Consider the following 18,776-nt stretch of genomic DNA (forward strand, 5'->3'; position numbering starts at 1 on the left):
CTTAGAATCAGAGGTACTGCAATTAGCTCGCGAAATAATTTTGAATCCACCGGCGACGGACAAATACAAATTTTTTTTTAAAATTAATTTCTGTTTATGAAGAATTCGAGACAGTTAAAATCAAGCAGCTGTTGCACGATTTACGGTTGGGTGATATGAGGCCTTCTCAATTGCTGTCTAAAATGTCAGACTTAGCCGCCAGTAACAGTAGCTATCCGAGCTGAGCCTTTACAGCACAACCAATCCACATCACGTGGTCGAAATACAGGTCGTAGCTCACTGAGGAAACGTTATGAAAGCCCTCCTCCGGGTATTTGTTTTTACCACCACAAATTTGGAAACAAGGCAAACGGATGCCACTCACTGTGTCGTTATAACGACCAGGGAAACAAGAAGGGCCGTTGCTCGAAGTTCTGAACGACAGAGGCCGGAATTTTGCACGCTTTTCGTCATTGAAAAGAATTCGGGCTTAAGGTTTCTTGTAGATACCGCAGCTGATGTTTCTGTTGTTCCACCACATTTTCACGAACAAAAGCGCCTTACCAAGTTACAACTTTATGTAGCAAATGGAACTCCTATTCAAACTTTTGGTGAACGCCTGATATCTGTTGATTTAGAATTGCTTCCAATAGCTATTCATTATTGCTAGTGTTTCAAGTCCTATTATTGGCGCCGACTTTTTCAAAAATTTTCTTTGTTTGTCGATCTTAAGAATCGCCTTTTGATAGATTTCTCAACCAACTTATCCGGGAGTAATTCGCAATAGTCAAGATTTGAGCATTAAACTGATTTCGGGTAACACCCCATGGCATCAACTTCTCAGAGAATTCCCTACAAACACGCACTCAGTTATGTGTATTTCCGAACCCAAGCATGATGTACTACATTATATTGAAACTACCAGACCTCCAATTGCCGCTAAACCAAGATGCATACCTCCGGACATGCTTATAGCCGCCAATGAGGAATTTCAACACATGATGGAACAGGGAATTTGCTGTCCTTCAAAAAGTTCATGGGCCAGTCCGCTCCATGTAGTTCGGAAACGAAATGGTAAGTGGCGATTATCGCTGATTAAATGCAGCTACAATTCCTGATCGTTACCCAGTCCTGCAAATTCAAGAATGTATGCAAGTTTTAGAGGGAAAAGCTAGTTTTACAACCCTTGATCTTGAGCGGGCGTATTACCAAGTGCCTGTTAACTCAGCTGATATTCCAAAAACTGCGGTTATTATGCCTTTCGGACTATTTGAGTTTCCGGTCATGACTTTCGGCTTATGCAATGTTGCTCAAATGTTCCAACGCTTCATGAATGTTAAACGACGAATGAAGGTGTTAAACGACCTCAACTTTGTGTACTTTATTTTGATGACGTCTTAATCGCCTCCTCTTCAGAGCAAGAAGACCTATCATATTTGAGAACAGTTTTTGAACGTTTTCAAATGTATGGTGTCAGTCTTAATCCTACCAAATGCGTTTTTGGCCAACCAAAAGTATCCTTTTTTGGTCATAAAATTTCCACTGAATGCATTCGACCCCTTCCAGATAGAGTCACTGCTATCTGCGATATGCCCGAACAATCTACAGTGAAGGACTTAAAAAGATTTCTTGCTGTGCTCAATTTTTATCGATGTTTCTTACCTCATGCAGCAACCGTACAAGCACCTCTAAATTCTTTTTTGGTTGGAAGCAAGAAAAATGATGAACGTGTTATAACCTGCACCACAGAATCTCGCGAAGCGTTCCAAAAATGCGAAAATGATTTAATTTTGGCAACAAATTTGCAGTATCCTTCCGCATCGAAACTATTATCACTCTACGTTTATAAGGTATTTCTCCCGCTTTCCTAGCGTGCCTTCGTGGTGTAGTGGTTCCGCACGCTGGGCCGGTACTCCAGAGGTCCGCGGTTCAATTCCTGGTGAAGGCGGTTGCTAATTTTTCAATCTTTCTTGCTTCCAAATATCCCAATGTCTCTAAAGTGGCGCCCGAACTAAAAGGGGTGTTGGATGAGGATTCTCCACACCCAGGATTTGGTGACTGGGTCCCATAAAAACCCCAGTCACCCTTTAAAAGGGGAGTATAAGCCTAGCGTGCCTTCGTGGTGTAGTGGTTCTTTACCCTGGGCCGGTACTCCAGAGGTCTGTGGTTCGATTCCCGACGAAGGCGTTGCATATTTTTCATCTTTTCTGCTTCCAAAAAATAACGTAATGTCTCTACACATTGACGCATCAACAACAAGTATAGGAGTAGTTTTACAACAGAAAGATAAAAAATTATGGAGACCACTTTCACATTTTTCTTAAAAACTCTCACCAGCACAAACTAGATACAGCACTTATGATCACAAATTATTAGGAATTTATGAAGCTGTCAAATATTTATGATCACAAATTATTAGGAATTTATGAAGCTGTCAAATATTTTCGACATATGCTAGAGGGATGCGTTTTCATGATCTTCACAGATCACAAACCCTTAACCTATGCTTTTCAACAATGTTCGGATAAAGCTTCTCGTCAAATGAGACACCTACTAGACTTCATAGGACAATTTTCAACATATATCCGTTATATTGAGTGATCGCAGAATATTGTAGCAGACACCTTGTCTCGTATTAAAGAACTAGCCGTTCCTTCTCCAATAAACTTTGCTGCCCTTGCAGATGAACAACACTAGGATTCAGAACTACAAACCCTCTTGAAAAGCAAATCTTCCACCAATCTCAACTTGCAGCCTATGCAGCTGTCACCTGAAAAATCACTTTATTGTGATGTTCGGGATTCAAGATTTCGACCTTATGTTCCCTCCGGGTTTTGCCATGTCATTTTTAGTCAGTTACATCGTCTGTCACATCTTGGCATCAAGGCTTCGATTAAACTGATACAGAAACGTTTTGTATGGCCTAGCATGCAAAAGACATAGCCAACTGGACACAACTGGTGCTTGGAGTGCCAAAGATAAAAAATTGTCAGACACACCACCAGCCAACTGAAAAGTTTTAATTTGCCCTCATCTTACTTCAAACACGTGCACCTCGACTTGATTGGGCACTTATATTTATTAATTAATATAATACATGAATGCACATTTTTCTTACCTTGGAAGAAGCGCATTTATCATTTACTTCGTCAAAGTCGATCCTTTCAAATTTTTCTCTTTACACATTTAAAAATGCTAGATGACTTAGGGGATCTTGTCCCATCGTTGATTGTAAATATCTGAAAATTTATTTTAATTTGCTGAACGAACGTTCATAGCTAGCATTTGATAATGAAATAGTAAGTAGTATTTGAAGTGCGACTCTTAGGTTTTTAAAAACTTTTTCTCTATAAATCTGTAGTGGAGTTTTAGGTTCCGTTTCTTTTCTGCTGTGGAGTAACGTCATGCAGTCACATTCACTGCTCAAAACAATTAGGGGATATTGTGGGTTTGGTATGAAATAACCATATAATCGATAACCTTTTTGAACAAAAGGAAATAGAAAAGATTATAAAGGAAAATTATAACGTTTACAAAGTTGGGAATATGCAAATTTAGTCTGTGACGTCAAAAACTATGCGTTTTAGATAAGGAGTAAGGAGCGACCTGCAGTATTCCTTTTGTAATAGGACATTAAAAACAATTGACATGCGTTGAATGCTTCGTAGCAGTGAGTATACGATGTCTCTAGTTGAATCATTAGCCAGGAAGGTCATCAGTCGTTTACAGGAGAGTCAAATGCAATCCATTGTAGCAGAAGCGTTAGGATTTCCCCAAAATGTCATTTCCAGATTATGGAATCGGATTTTGGAAATTGGATATGTTTGAGAAATTCGGGACAAGGTCGTGTTATCGTTTTAAAATAAAAAGCGGGAGATATATGTGCATTTCATTTAAAAAAAATACAAATATATTTCTACTTTGGAGAAATAAAGTGGTCAGAAAGAACGTTTTGGTTGAGGTACTGCAAACATTTTATTACACATTTTATCAGGCAAATCAAGAAAATAAATAATTAATTATATTACAATAGTTATTAATTTTAAATATACTTTCCAGAAATCTATCAAAATAAAAACTGAAATTTTTCGGAAAATCTTGTTTGGAGACCATTTGGCACCCCACTACGAGCGGTGCCCGGGGCATCATGGCCCCTTGGCCCCCCATCGCTATGCCACTGCTTAGGATTTTTCTTTCAAAAGCTGATATCAGGTCTTTCTCTGCTCTGTCAAGTATCCAACATTCACTTCCGTAAATGGCAACTAGCCTTATTAAAATTTTATATAAATTTAATTTAGTTTTTACATTAATTTGGCTTTAAATTGTTTTTTAAGGCCATAGTAACATCTAACCTCAAATATTCTATTTATTTCAATTTTAATATCATTGCAGCTTGTGATATCATTACTGTACAAATGCATGTTTACTACATCCTAATTGATTTATGATCAATTATTGATATTATTGCGTGTATAAAGATGCAAACATAATATTTTATTTTGTTTTAAATGTGGCAGTTTTTTGTTTTTACAATTGGTGATTGGAGAGGAAAGTAAAGCAACATGAAATTACATTGTGCTTGAAACTGAAAGTCAAATGATTAGATGCAAGTGAATAGCAGTCTGATATTGGAACTGCATTAACCCCTTCCTATGCTTTTCTATTGTGAATTGCATTTTTTATATTCTCAACTATTTGAAAATTTCAAGTAACTTTGATTCCGCATTCTACAGTCAAAAGTCTTTAATCTGGACTTGTCGGGACTTCGGCAATTCCGGATTATAGATCATCAGTTTAAATCTGGTAAGATGGCATGTGGAAATTATACAATTAAAAATATGAAATCGTAATTTATGAAATAAAGAGCAATTGTGATCTAAAGGGTAAAAAAATTTACACACACACACACACACACACAAAAAAAAAAAAAAAAAAAAAAAAAAAAAAAAAAGCTTAATATTTATTTGTTTATTTTATTAAACATTTCTTTCAACGCGCGCTTGCGTAAAGCATACATTACGCATAGTCGAAATTAGAAAATTGCAACCAGAAAACTGTTTTATGCGTATTCGTGATATTTATAATGATGAGGAAATTGATTTAAATCATATCGGAGTACATCGAGATGAAACAGTACATTTAGTAGGAATTATAGGCCGAATAAAATAAAAACATCTGCCCCTTGAAGATGAGAATAGTGCTGACAGATCAACTTCCAGTTCATTGCGCACCACAACGTCCCTCCCCCTTCCGCAGAGCAGCGTGAAATTCATAAACAGATTTCGGAGTGGTTAGAGAAACAAATCACCTCTCTGTCACTTTCTTCATGCCTTTATCCATTTTTTGCAGCAATTCCACTTTTTGTTTAATGGACATCGAAACATGCTTTTGCTTTGCAGATCCTTTGGCAGCTCCAGAATTAGAAATTCTATGTGGCATAATCGAAAGTTCAAGCTTACTTATATAAAATTGCTCTAACAGTCTGCAAAAAATAATAAGCCGGATCCAATTCGAAGATTAAGGAACAACGTAATCTGCAACATTAACTGAAATAGATAATTTTAGCTTAGCTTATACTGTCCGTTATACATTAAACACGCATGCGTAAACGTATTATGCGCAAAGGTATTACGTGCATGCGGAAATGCATTATGCGTTTACGCATGAACAGAAAGTTTGTAGCTTGGAGGTCCGGATTATGGACATCCAGATTAAAGACTTTTGACTGTATATAGTTGAGCTTTTACTGTACTTTTGGCTGTTGTTTTACTTTTATGTTTGTTTTAGTAAATATCAATTTGAGATTTAATTATTTCATTCTTTTAGGTTTATAGTACAGTCATAAATTGGAGACTTGCATCCAATTCATTAGAAACATGAGTGAAAAAAGTGTTTCTTCATTAAAAAGTGTAGAAGAAGAGTATGCAGACTTCATAAAGGAGAGAATTCAGAAATCTGGTGGATCAATTCAGTTTCAGCATCTTACTGGTCATCTTTCTCAGCTTGATTTCAGAGTAAGAGAAGCTTTGGGTACAAGTAAATCAGAGCTGATGAAATTCATCCGAAAGCATAAAAATTTGTTCAGTATTGACGAGCATGGTATAGTGACAGTAAATTCATCCATTATTTCAGTTCAGAAAGAAAAGTCAAAAAATGGTTCTTATGATAGCAGTTCAGAGTCAGGTGGCTCATTGCCTTTTAATATAAATGATGGGGGAAGGCATTGTTGTAAGAATATTTCCTACTTATGGTTTTATAAATGCACAGAAACCTTTCAAAACATCAGTCTATTTTACACCAGCCAATTTTAATGACAAAGAGAAAACTCTTCTTACAGATTTTAATGGACTTTTTATTGGACGTAAGGTTTGTTTTAATGCTATAAAAGGAAATATGAATTATGAAAGTAAATATCGAGCCACCAGCGTATGGTTTGCTCCTGTTTCTGATGATGAAGAAAAACCTACTATTCCTAACACACGTAAAAAACGTGAAACTGGATTATATGATGGAAATTTTTTGGACGGTTTTGGTGAAATACAGAAAATTTTTCCTTCTGTTGGATTTATTATAATTGATGGTGACATAAAAAATACAGTTTTCTTTCACAGGCATAATGTGTGTAAATTTAAAAATGTTATGGATTTAACTAAAGTATTAAAAGAGGGAGATGTTGTTAATTTTAAGGCTATAAGAAGTACAAAGAAAGAGGCAAGAGCTCGTTGGGAGGCGACTCAAGTATGGCTTAAAAAGGAAAGAAGCACTAAATTAAAAAATGGTGATTTAGATTCTGATCTAGATGACACATTAGATGTTGAGAGTCGAAAGTCATCCACACAAAATAGATCGCTTAAAAAAGAAAATGGTGATGTAAAAAAAAGATAAAGCTACTCCTCAAATGATTAAAAATACTGCTGGTAAAATTAGCCCTAATAACAAAGGAACGGTAATTACATTTGGTAAGAACCTTGAAGAATTAGTTGATGCTGATTCTAGTCTTTTTTATGTTCATGGTAATCAAGTGACAGATGTATGTTGGGAATTTTCTGATGGTCAGGATGTGTATTTTGATGCTGTTGAAATCAAATCTGCACCTTATTGGAAGGCTGTATTGGTATGGGTTGGTGAAAAGCCAGATGTAGTTTTACCAACATGTATAGGTGACTTTAGTGCATTCATAGATGATGATGATGATCTTGATGATATACCAGAATCTGGTAGCTGTACTTCAAAGACATCAGAAATTTCCGTGTTATCGGAAGTTAGTATTGACTCTTCATCCAAAAAATCTGAAGATTTTAAGCAGAATCAAAGATCAAGTTCTTATGATAATCGACAAAAGTTGGCCGACAAAAGTTTTAGTTCTGAAATTCTGAAATCTTCAACTCATTCTTCACAGCGATTATCTTCTAATGCTAATTATGCCCCTTTCAGAAAATCTAAGGATTTAAAACAGAAATACTCTTTGGCTGGTTCTGGGGAAAAGAAAAAGTATAGTTATGCCCCTCATTCTGATAATGAAATTTCAAATTACAGAAAGTCTTTCGATTCTGCTGCTAGTCTCAATAAATCAGATCTTATTCAAGATGAATTGCCACCGACAGGTTCTGAAGAAAATGTAGAAAACTTTAAAAAATTTAGTTTTTGTGACAGTTCAACTTTAGATCATTCAGAAACATTGAACTGGGGTGATACACCCTACCCAGATGATGAAAATAGTGAAAACTTAGATACTGAAGTATTTGAAGACTGTAATCATAGTGTTTCTGATTCAAATAACTTTAATAAGGAAAATAAGCAAAAGGAAATACCAGAAACAAAAAAAGACCTATTATCTGTGGGTAATAAATTTATAAAGGTATTTGAAGCAAAAGCAGATGCACATAATCTTGAAGAGAATTATGCAAATATAGTGGTAGAGTCTGATTTAATGAATGAACCGGTTGCATCTGAGTCTGAAAAGAAAGCATCCATTAAGCGTTTTCAAGATATTGATGGTAAAATAACAAAAGTTTATCACAGGTATGCTGAAATGGAAAATAGCTTGCTGAAAAAACCTGCAGCATTCTTTTGGAATGAATTATATCGAAATGGAGTATCTGTTTTGGATCATTTTGATGATTTAAGAGAAGTTATAAAAATTGGAGATATTGTTAAATTTGATTGTTTTGAAATAGTTGATGATTTTGGAGATTTCTGTCAAAAGGTGACTGTTGTTTGGAGTGGTCCAAAACCTAAAATTGAACTAATGACACCTGAACAGTATATAAAGCAGAATAATATGTCAGTTACTATTGTTGAAGCAAAAGCAGATGAAAAGCAAGATGAAGTAATATCTGAGAGCATAAGACTTCTTAACAAAGAAAGTGAAGCACCTCAAAAATTTTTATCTGTTGTTTATAGTGATGAAGTAAGTAGTGATACTGAACAGAGTGTATCAATACACTCTGAAATGAACAGTCTAAAAGAGCAGCATCATTATATCTTTATCAGGAAATGCAGTTTATAAATCAAGGTATGTTTCAGAACCAAAGGAATTAAATTATGATGTAGCATCATCTTCAACTTCAAACAGAAAGCAGCTAATTGAAACTGTCTGTGAAATGATGGAACATAAGAGCCTGTTTTCTGCATATTCAAAGTTGTCTCTCGTACTTCTTTTATTTTATAACTGTTTCGGATATTTGTTTTTGAAGTTTTTCATGTAATCTGGTGAATCATTCAGTAAAATGCAATAAATTTGAGCATTAAAAGCATTAATTTTCTTGAAAATTTTATACAAATGTTAAGATGCTCTATTAATGAATATTTTGATCTAGATCTCTTCACATGAAGTACAGTGTACGTTTTCTCACTCTTCATAGTTCCTCCTTCCCAACTTATTTTTTTCAATTTCCCTTTCAACTCTTCAATTGCCTGTTAGAACAATAAAGGCAATCACATGACTTGTCATTTTGTCTTTCTGATAATTATGCGAATCACAACTCAAAGTGAATGTTTAAAATAAAATCTGTTAAAAAAAATAATAAAAAAAAAAAGGTTTATGCAAAGCTTAAAAAGTTTAACATAACTCTGCTGTGTGCAGTTAGATCAGAACACACGTTTCTATTTGAATATGGAAATTCAAATTCAGCACATCATAGTAGCTTTGGCTTGGCCCTAACTTTCCACAAAATAAAAATGTTTTACCAAAGATAAAGCTGAGAAAGTAAAATTTAACAAATAGGTAGTTAAAACAGAGTAAATCAAAAAAATAAATATTTATAATTTATATATAAATATATATAAAATCAATATATATATATATATATATATTGAACTGAGTAAAAAATATACTTGCATTATACTAATTTGCACTAATTAATTGAGAATTGACAAATGTAGAAATGAAAGTGCAAGCAAACTAAGAAGTTAACTAGGTTAATTAGCATAATACCTTATAGCAGAAGCATCTCTGTATTTATGAGGGAATGCATTCAGTTTACAGTGAATATCAGATGTTCTGTATAATGCAGTATTCATAATGTGGGGCTGGTAAAATATGCACAGAAAGACAATAACAGCCAGTAATATAGCAGTAAATTAAATGTTTGTTGCATTGTAGCTTTATTACGAGGGCCATCCAGGAAGTAGATTACGTTTCCGTCTGTGTCCGCTAGGGGCGGGGCTAGCGCGGCCATCTTGGGGTCAGAGCGTTGCGCAGCTCAGTCTGCATCTAGCCGTGCTAGTGAGAGGTTCGTGCTGTGCTCCGTTCAGATACTGTGACGGTTTGAAATGTCTGCGTTAATTGAAAATCCCGCGAGCTGCGAGGGGCGCTCAGTAATAAGGTTTCTGACTGCAAAAAACTGTAAACCGATAGAAATCTATCGGCAGCTTCGTGAAGTGTATGGGGACAACATTATCACTGAAGGTGGAGTGCGTCAGTGGGTCATAAGATTTCAAAATGGCCGAACCAATGTTCACGACGAAGATCGAAGTGGGAGACCCAGCATAGTGACCGCCGAACTTCTCGAAAAAGTCGATGCTAAAGTCCGTGAAAATCGAAATTTCACAATAACGGAAATTTCTTTGAGTTTTCCACAAATTTCGCGAAGTTTGTTGCACGAAATCATCAGCGAAAAGCAAGAAGAGGTAACGAAGTGGTTGAAGGCGCAGGCGGCCGAATTTTTCGACGAACGAATTTCCAAGCTCGTACATCGCTACGATAAATGCCTTAATTTGTATGGTGACTATGTAGAAAAGTAGTATTTGAGTGTGGCTTTCATCTGTATATAATAAAATTTGTTTCCTATACTTTGTTTATTTTTTTATTCCAAAACGTAATCTACTTTCTGGATAGCCCTCGTATATTCAGAAATGGTTTAAGTACTTTGTGTGCCCTCCCCCCAATTGGAATTTCAGTGTTCGTACGGTCCTTAAGAGTCCTTAAACTTTTTGAAATTGATTTTTGGTCGTTAAAAGTACTTAATTTTGGCCAAAATCAGTAGAAGGTCCTTAATTTTAATCATCTGAAACTTCTGTTTGTTTTTACGACTGTCATTTTGAGTGTGAATTAGCATTTTGGAGGAATATTTTACGTGATTCACTGACATATATGGTATCTTTTGAATGGGTTTATGGGTTATAATTTGTTTGTATTTCTAATATAAATGATGGGATACTCGAGTTTCTAAGCAAGAAGTGAAACATAAGCATTTCCAAATTCATTTTTTCTAATAAAGAGCTCCTAAACAACTTTACACTTTTGGGGATTGTGAATTCTTTTATTAAATGGTTCTAAATTTGACTACTTGTCAACATTTTGGCGATTTTAAGATCAGTTTCTATAGAAAAATTTTAATTTTGAGATCTGAGAATTTTTCAGCGATTTTTTTTTTTTAAACATCATAACATTGATAAATTTCATTAAAATAATGGTAATATATTAGAATTATATTTAAAAAATAACATTAAAATAAAACATTTTTATTTTTCACTGTCATATTATAAAGCTTCATTTTGGCAACTTATGATTTATTTTAAATCTGAAAAAATAAGGTATATAGCTATAAAGCATAATTTACGAAACAGCTCTTGGTAAAAGCAAAATTAGCTATGTAGTTAATTAAAAATGTCTTCTTTTTAATTTTTTCATGGTAAGTGTTTTTCCCATGTAATTGTCACAGATTATTCAAAATTCTCAGAATATGCATCAGTTTCCTCTATAAAATTAATTTTACACATTTTCCTTCCTTTTTTTCCCCGAAATATTTCTGTCTTTTTGCTGTTACAGAATTGGTTGGGATAATTTTTCTTCAGTATTTTTGACATTGCAGCATGGAAAGTTTAGAAGGATTTGAAGGCAAGATTTATAGACCCACGATTCTAGAGATTCGAGAAATATGTGACAAAATGTCTCCATGGTATCAACATATCAACATGTAATGGATGCATTTTACGGAAAGTTTGCGATGAATTTCTTACTTTTTGGAGAACGTCTTGAACAGGGTTCGTAGCGATCCTTACAAGTGCTTATAAGTCCTTATATTTGAAAATAAAATGTAAAGGCCCTTATAGGTGCTTACTTTTTTTTAAAGCCCTTATTTTTTTTGTTTTTAGTGCTTTTTTTTAAAAATCTTTTGTTTTTAATGAACGCGCATTTTTTCCCCGTACCAAAGCCGAAACTAAATAAACAACTTTTCTTCCTTGTATGCAACGTCAGATGGTGAATCATACTCCCGGAAATTGCTTCCTCCCCCTTCCTCTGCATTAACGTAACCTATGGTGCGCGCGAGAGTACAGACAGGTGCACGTCGTTTCTATTGGCCAAAGAATTGAAAACGGTAGAAAATTCCGGTACATTTGGTATTCTTTTCCTCCCACCCAAATACTGCACACGTTTGAATATTTATCAAGATTTTAATAATTTGCATTCTCCTTCCGCGTGGTCAGTTCATATTCGTGTTTATTATGATCGTTATGCTTATATTATGAGCATATGTATGAATATTTATAATAATATACTTGCAGTAACTGCTGAAGTATAGATAAACTTCCAAAAATGGGTGTGTTTTTACACAGATTAGCTTTCTAAGGAATAATATTCGGAATGGCTTAAATAAAAGGAAAGTAATCGAATAATCAAAATAATTTCATTTTCTTTGCCAATACATTATACAGTACGGAGGTTGGGAGTTTCTCCGCAAAATCTCTAATATTGAAGCAGCGGACTTTTTTTTTTTTTTTTTATTTGTCACTGTCCAATCTGGATTGAATAGGACTAAAAAGTTTTTGCGGTCTACCCAACCCAAGCGAAGATTGATTCTATTCCGGAAATTTAATACAGTCTGTTGAAAATTAGAATCAGAAACACCCCAGATTAGTAAGTCTCTTTCTTTCTCTCTTTTTTTTTTTTTTCCTTTATTTAGTTCTCTGTTCTCCGAATACCGGCAGGTGTTGATTCCGATTGCGTAATATCACATATGGAAGAATTATGCCGCACGTATTGCGCAATAACGTTTGCGGTATTTTGCATTGATAATTAATTTTGATGTTCAGTCTGAGATTTGTTTATGAACACTTAAAAGAGTTTTACTGTACTTTCTAAGCAGAATATTTCTCAGTTCCGTTGGTCTATTTTTATATGATGCACATATCGAAACGTCAAAATCATTTATTTGGCCGAGAAGTCTAAAGAACGGCTACAGTCTCCCTCACTCCTCTTTTTCCAGTTACTATCTGGAATATTCGGGAATTTCCGAGAATACGGGTTAGATAAGCTTTTACTGTTAAAGGATGACTGGATGAAGCAATTTCACGTCTTCTGATTTCAGAAATGTGCGTCTCTTTTACTTAAATTACTTTGCTTGGAATATATGTTAAGGGAAAACTGTATGCAATGAAAATTTAGAAAATGTTCAGAATTTTGATTTAAGTTAAATTATTTAAATATTAATATGAGTGGAAAAATAAATTGTATTTATTATTAGGTGCCAAATGAATACAATTAATATGGCTTATTATTATTTATTTTCTATATTTTCAACTGAAATATCATCATTAAATCTTGTAATATAATTTAGTTCTGCATAGTTTTTTTCCTCTCGTTGTAAACTAATTCTGTAAATTGAACTGTCATTCAAAATTAAAAAAAAAAAAAAATAAATAAAAATAAAAATAAAAAAAATTGTTTTCCATTGTTGAGGTAATGCTCATTCTGTTAATAAATATTGGGTAAAAGCGCAGAATAGGCTGCATCAACAAAGTTCAGTAGGAGGAGCTGTGTGACGTCAATAAATGGGTGGGACTAAGCTTATGACGTCACAATCTAGTGTCACATTTATACTATGTGTACTTTCTATTTTCTCTTAAAAATAACAATAATAAATTGTTTATTATTGTAAATTAATATCAAATTCTTTACTTTCAATTTACATTTTTAACATTTAAGCTTAGGCGTTACTGATAATAAGTATAATAAATTGTTTATATTTAAAATTACCATGATACAGTGAGCGAATTCTACCAATTATTAAAACGATAAACAACATCACAGTCTCTAATACTTGTAGAGCTTCAATATTTTCAAAGATTTTTATTAAATTATTATTATTATTTTTATTAATTTTTTTATTATACAAATAAAATAATTTTTTAAAAAATTTTAATTCATATTGTGGAACATTTCAATTTTATCATTTTTACAAATTACCTTCTTGCTACGTAACGACATAATTCCTTACATACCAATAATTAGACAATTTTAATTATTTCTAAAAATTTTAAACTTTACATTAATAAAAAAAGAAGAATATTTTTATTGCATATGAAATCATTACACAGCTTTTATATCAGTTTCTAAAATTCCTAAATCACATCATATTCTGTGTAGGCATGCTAGAATTCTACGCATTAATAAATAAAAAAAAAATCTAATTCCTCAGAATGAAAGAAAATAATATAATAAAATAAATACTACAAACTTGGAACACTAAGCAATGCTTCACATACGCACACACGCACATATTATCATTGAACTCGTATTATCAAGTGCAATTACGACACCAAACACTACGTATTAAAATATGAGGTAAACGTTACTTCAAGAGTTAAAGTTCACAATTTTGCTACTGTTGAGTAAATCGTCGGGCTATCGATATATATCGTAAGTCGGAAAACTTTATAAACATATCAAAGCCAAAAAATTAAAATATGATTTAAATGAAAAATGACGTCTTAAATATAATTCACAATTAAAACAACAATACAAATTTAAAATACACTAACGATATGTTAAACATTGCACATAAATAAAGTTACATTACTGCTTGGCATCACACACAACCTCATTTTCTCTTCTACACAACGATCAGTATTCGCTCGAAAAACATCAAAGAATTCCACAAACTCGGTGTCCATGCGCTCATCCATCTATTTTCACTTAAAGAAAAATTAGAGAATTGCTCAAACTTGGCATTCCGCACCACATTGACTTTGACCATGTGCACATCGATCTATTTTCACTTAAAAAAAATCCCAGAGTTGCACAAACTCGGCATCACTCACAACCTCGGCATTGCGCACCACATTGGCTTTGGCCATGTGCTCATCGATCTATTTTCACTTAAAAAACATCCCAGAATTGCACAAACTCAGCATCGCGCACCACATTGGCTTTGCCCATGTACACATCAATCTATTTTCACTTAAAAAATTCCAGAATTGCACAAACACGGCATTGCGCACCACACTGGCTTTGCCCATGTGCACATCGATCTATTTTCACTTAAAAAAACATGTCAGAATTGCACAAACTGGGCATTGCACACCACATTGGCTTGCCCATGTGCATATCGATCTATTTTCACTTTAAAAAAAATCCAAGAATTGCACAAACTCTGCATTGCGCACCACACTGGCTTTGCCCATGTGCACATTGATCTATTTTCACTTAAAAAATACATCCCAGAATTGCACAAACTCGCCATCGCGCACAGCATTGGCTTTGCCCATGTGCACATCGATCAATTTTCACTTAAAAAAACATCTCAGAGTTGCACAAACTCGACATTGCGCACCACTCAAAATCTGTTGGCTTTAGTTCTCCACATGCAAATTTTGATCGGTGATAAGCTAACGTGGTTGCCGCCGATTGGCCGATGACGTCAAGATCGGCTGGTTGGCCGAGTATAATATATATGTACGCCGGTATCGGCGAATGTTCTGGTTCTTGTTCTCTTGTGTGATTATCAGTTAGCATTATGCTAGTTTGCTTTCACTAAATAATTTTAAATGTAAAGGCTACAGTGTTAGCTCTTTTATTATATTTACAGAATAAAGCATGAATTTTATTTACTTTAGTCTTAGCTTTATTTAAGGGAAGCAAAATATGCTTTGCCTTTATCACCACTGCCAACAGGGTTATGGGCCCAGCGCCAACAGCTAATCAGTCATCCAGTTCAACTTAGCATTGAAGGAATGTAGGTGAAAAGGGCTGTTATCCACGAAAAGAAACTGACCTGTCTTAGAAGTTTGTTCAAGTCGTTGTGCTCACACTTAATTGAAGATGTCATTACTACCTGAAGGTTTTGAGTTGTTAAACCATGACAACTGGGATCGATGGAAAGTCGACATGAAAATGCTGTTATTGAATAGAAATAGTTGGAGCTTCATAGAGGACAAAGAAGAAGAATTATATAAAAGTGCAACAAGGTGTGAAAAGCAGGAGTTCACACTAAGAGAGAACAGGGCCTTCACTACATTATATTACGGAATTAAAGCTGAGTTCAGGCAGCTGATACAAGAATGTTCAAGTGGTAAAGAAGCGTGGGAAGTTCTACAGAAGCAATTCGAACCCAAAACAAGAGCAAGGATAATTCAGTTACTGGATGAAAATTTTAGTATTAGATATACGCCAAATGAAGAAATAGGATTATTCGTCGCAAGGATAAGAATAACTGCAAAGAAGTGGGCTGAAGCTGGTCACAACTTGGCAGATCTTTTTAAAGGATTTCAGGCAATAAGGAGATTACCCCCAGAATATTTTGGCATTGTACAATTGATCTATAGGTGGAAAGACGAAGATTTTACGCTGGAAAGAATTGCTGAAGAGCTGGTAAGGGAAGAAAGCCGACTTCGCCAGGTAAACGCCGATTTAGAAGACAGCAAGGTAAGCGTGTTTAATACTATTAGTTTAAACGCAGGGAAAGATAAAGTTAAAAATAAAACTAAATCTAAGAAAAAAATGGGGAATATGAGAATAGGACCTTGTTCCAGATGTCATAAATTTGGGCACTTAATTACTCAATGTAAAGAAAATGTAAGTAAAAATCAAAAGTTTAAAATAGACGATAAAAATGGACAGCTTAAAGATAAAGAATTAATGTTAGTAGAAAATTATGTAACAACTACAGATAAAGGAGGTAACACAGATAAATTTAATTGGGTCGTAGATACTGCAGCTACAACTCATTTCTGTAATAATAGAAATTTAATGACAAATTTCGAAGAAATAAATGCTATAGGTATGTCTTTAGCTGTAGGAAATTGTGAAAGTAAAGTACTAGGAAAGGGTACTGTCAAATTTGCAGTAAAAGTAGGCAATCGAATAAATTGGATTGAGTTAGATAATGTGTTATATAATCCAAATCTAAGAAGAAGTTTATTATCGGGAGCAAGGTTAGAAAAGTCTGGTGCTCATTTTGTGATTTCAAAAGGGAAGATGTGGATATACTTTAATAATTGGGATAGATTATGCTACGCTAAACGACATGACGGACTTTATCACGTAAAACCATTTAGATATGCAACAGGTAAAAGGGAAGCTGATTACGGTAGAGAAATTGGAAAGTTAAATAAAGTAGACGATGCAAAGCTATGGCATCGGAGATTTAGCCACGTAAATTTTGATTATATTAAGAAAACTAGTAAGAATCAAAGAGTGAAAGGGTTACCAGAAATTGAAAAACCAATAGAGAGGTGTAAATCGTGTATTATTGCTAAATCTAGTAGAATAACTTTTAAATATGTTCCGAAGAGATCGGATAAACCATTGCAGTTGGTTTATTTAGACGTTTGTGGCCCACTACCAGTTCCATCTAAGGGTGGGAGTAAATATTTTCTTGCTATTGTAGATGACTATAGTAGATTAGTAACAGTGTATTATATGAAAAATAAAAACGAATCGTTCTACAACTTTAAGAATTATCATAGGCAAACGGAAAGACTGACGAATAGAAAATTAATAAGTATACGCACCGATAATGGTGAGGAATTCTGTAACAGGCAATTCGAAAGGTACTTAGCCGAAAATGGAATTAGTGTTGAACGCACGAACGCGTACACCCCAGAACAGAACGGTGTGTGTGAATGTTTTAACCGAACGGCATTAGACGCAGTTAAAGCTATGCTTAATGATGGTAAAATGGGTAAAGAATGGTGGACAGAAGCTCTTGGCTGTTTCGTACATACGTGGAACAGAGTATGTCATAAAAGCAACCGAACCCCTTATGAAATGTTCCTAAATAGAAAACCCAGTGTTGTTTATTTTAGGGTATTTGGTTGTAAAGCCTATGTTGGCGTGCCAAGACAGATTAGGAATAAATTAGAAATGAGGTGCAAAGAAGGAATCATGGTAAGATATGCGAAGGAAACTAGGGGTTATAGGATATGGCTGCCAGAAGAACGCAAATTAATAGAAACCTGTAATGGGAAGTTCAGTGAAAAACTGTATGCAGCAAATGGCATCCTGGAACAGAAATCAAAACCTAAATTTAAAAGACTAGAGTAATATGAGCTATTAGCAGAATCAGATGAAGAACAGGAAATTTCTAGAGAAGAAATAAAGTTTTCAGATGACAAATCTACTCCGAAAGAAGTATCAGACTTAAACTGGCAAAGAAAAGCAGTTAAAAGGCCAGATGGAACACATACAGACATATATTATTATGTAGAGGGAACAGACACCCGTTTTAGATCCTATAATGATACTGAAAAGTATTTTAAGGCAAGAAATATTAAATTTGAAAAAGATAAGTTCGATTTTAGTGGAAAAAACGGATACTCGGGGAAAGTTAATTTCGTAGAACAGACTAGCTCTGTGTCTGAAGAGGCAAATTTCGTAGAAATAGTTATTCCACAAAATTTTAAAGAAGCACGAAAATCAGTAAAGCCGAAGAATGGGATAAGGCAATGAAAAAAGAAATCGACACAATAAAGAAAAGAAAGGTTTGGGAATTAGTCGAAAAGCCAGAAAATAAAACTATAATAGGAAACAAATGGGTCTATACGCTAAAAAGAAATAAAAAGAATCAAGTGGTTAGATACAAAGCACGCTTAGTAGCACAGGTATTCAGGCAGAAAAGAGGTGAAGATTTTGATGACGTTTACAGTCCTGTAGTAAATTTTTCAATCATAAGAATATTTTTCACTATACTGGTATGTTTATATGGATGGACTAATTGTCAATTAGATGTAAAGAACGCATATGTATATGCAAACCTAAATGAGAAAATATATATGACCCAACCAGAGAGATTTATCGAAGAGAAAAATAAAGTGTGTTTATTACACAAGGTCATTTACGGTCTACATCAAAGCGGCCGTGAATGGTTTTGTGAATTTGAAAATACTTTAGAAAATCTTCATTTTAAGAAAATACAATGGTGTAATTGTGTTTATAAGGGTTCAAATGTAATTATCTTGTTATATGTAGATGATATGGTGATTTTTAGTAAAGATCAATATAGTATAGATAAAGTAATTTCACAGCGGAGTAAGTTTTTTGATCTTAAAGTATTAGGCAAAACTAAAACGTTACT

At 34.2% G+C, this 18,776-nt stretch overlaps 1 pseudogene across 1 annotated transcript in view; it reads left to right on the forward strand.

Annotated features, from left to right (window-relative positions):
• Positions 1-18,776, forward strand: part of LOC118200716 (uncharacterized) — a 103,253-nt pseudogene that overhangs the window by 46,730 nt on the left and 37,747 nt on the right. The window contains exon 2 of the transcript XR_015042701.1: positions 5,806-8,620. The product of XR_015042701.1 is annotated as an uncharacterized LOC118200716 (transcript). The remainder of the gene's footprint in view (positions 1-5,805; positions 8,621-18,776) is intronic.

The sequence above is a fragment of the Stegodyphus dumicola genome, chromosome 8 (assembly GCF_044657685.1).
Source record: "Stegodyphus dumicola isolate Sdum_Otavi_A_Nest chromosome 8, ASM4465768v1".
NCBI lineage: Eukaryota > Metazoa > Arthropoda > Arachnida > Araneae > Eresidae > Stegodyphus > Stegodyphus dumicola.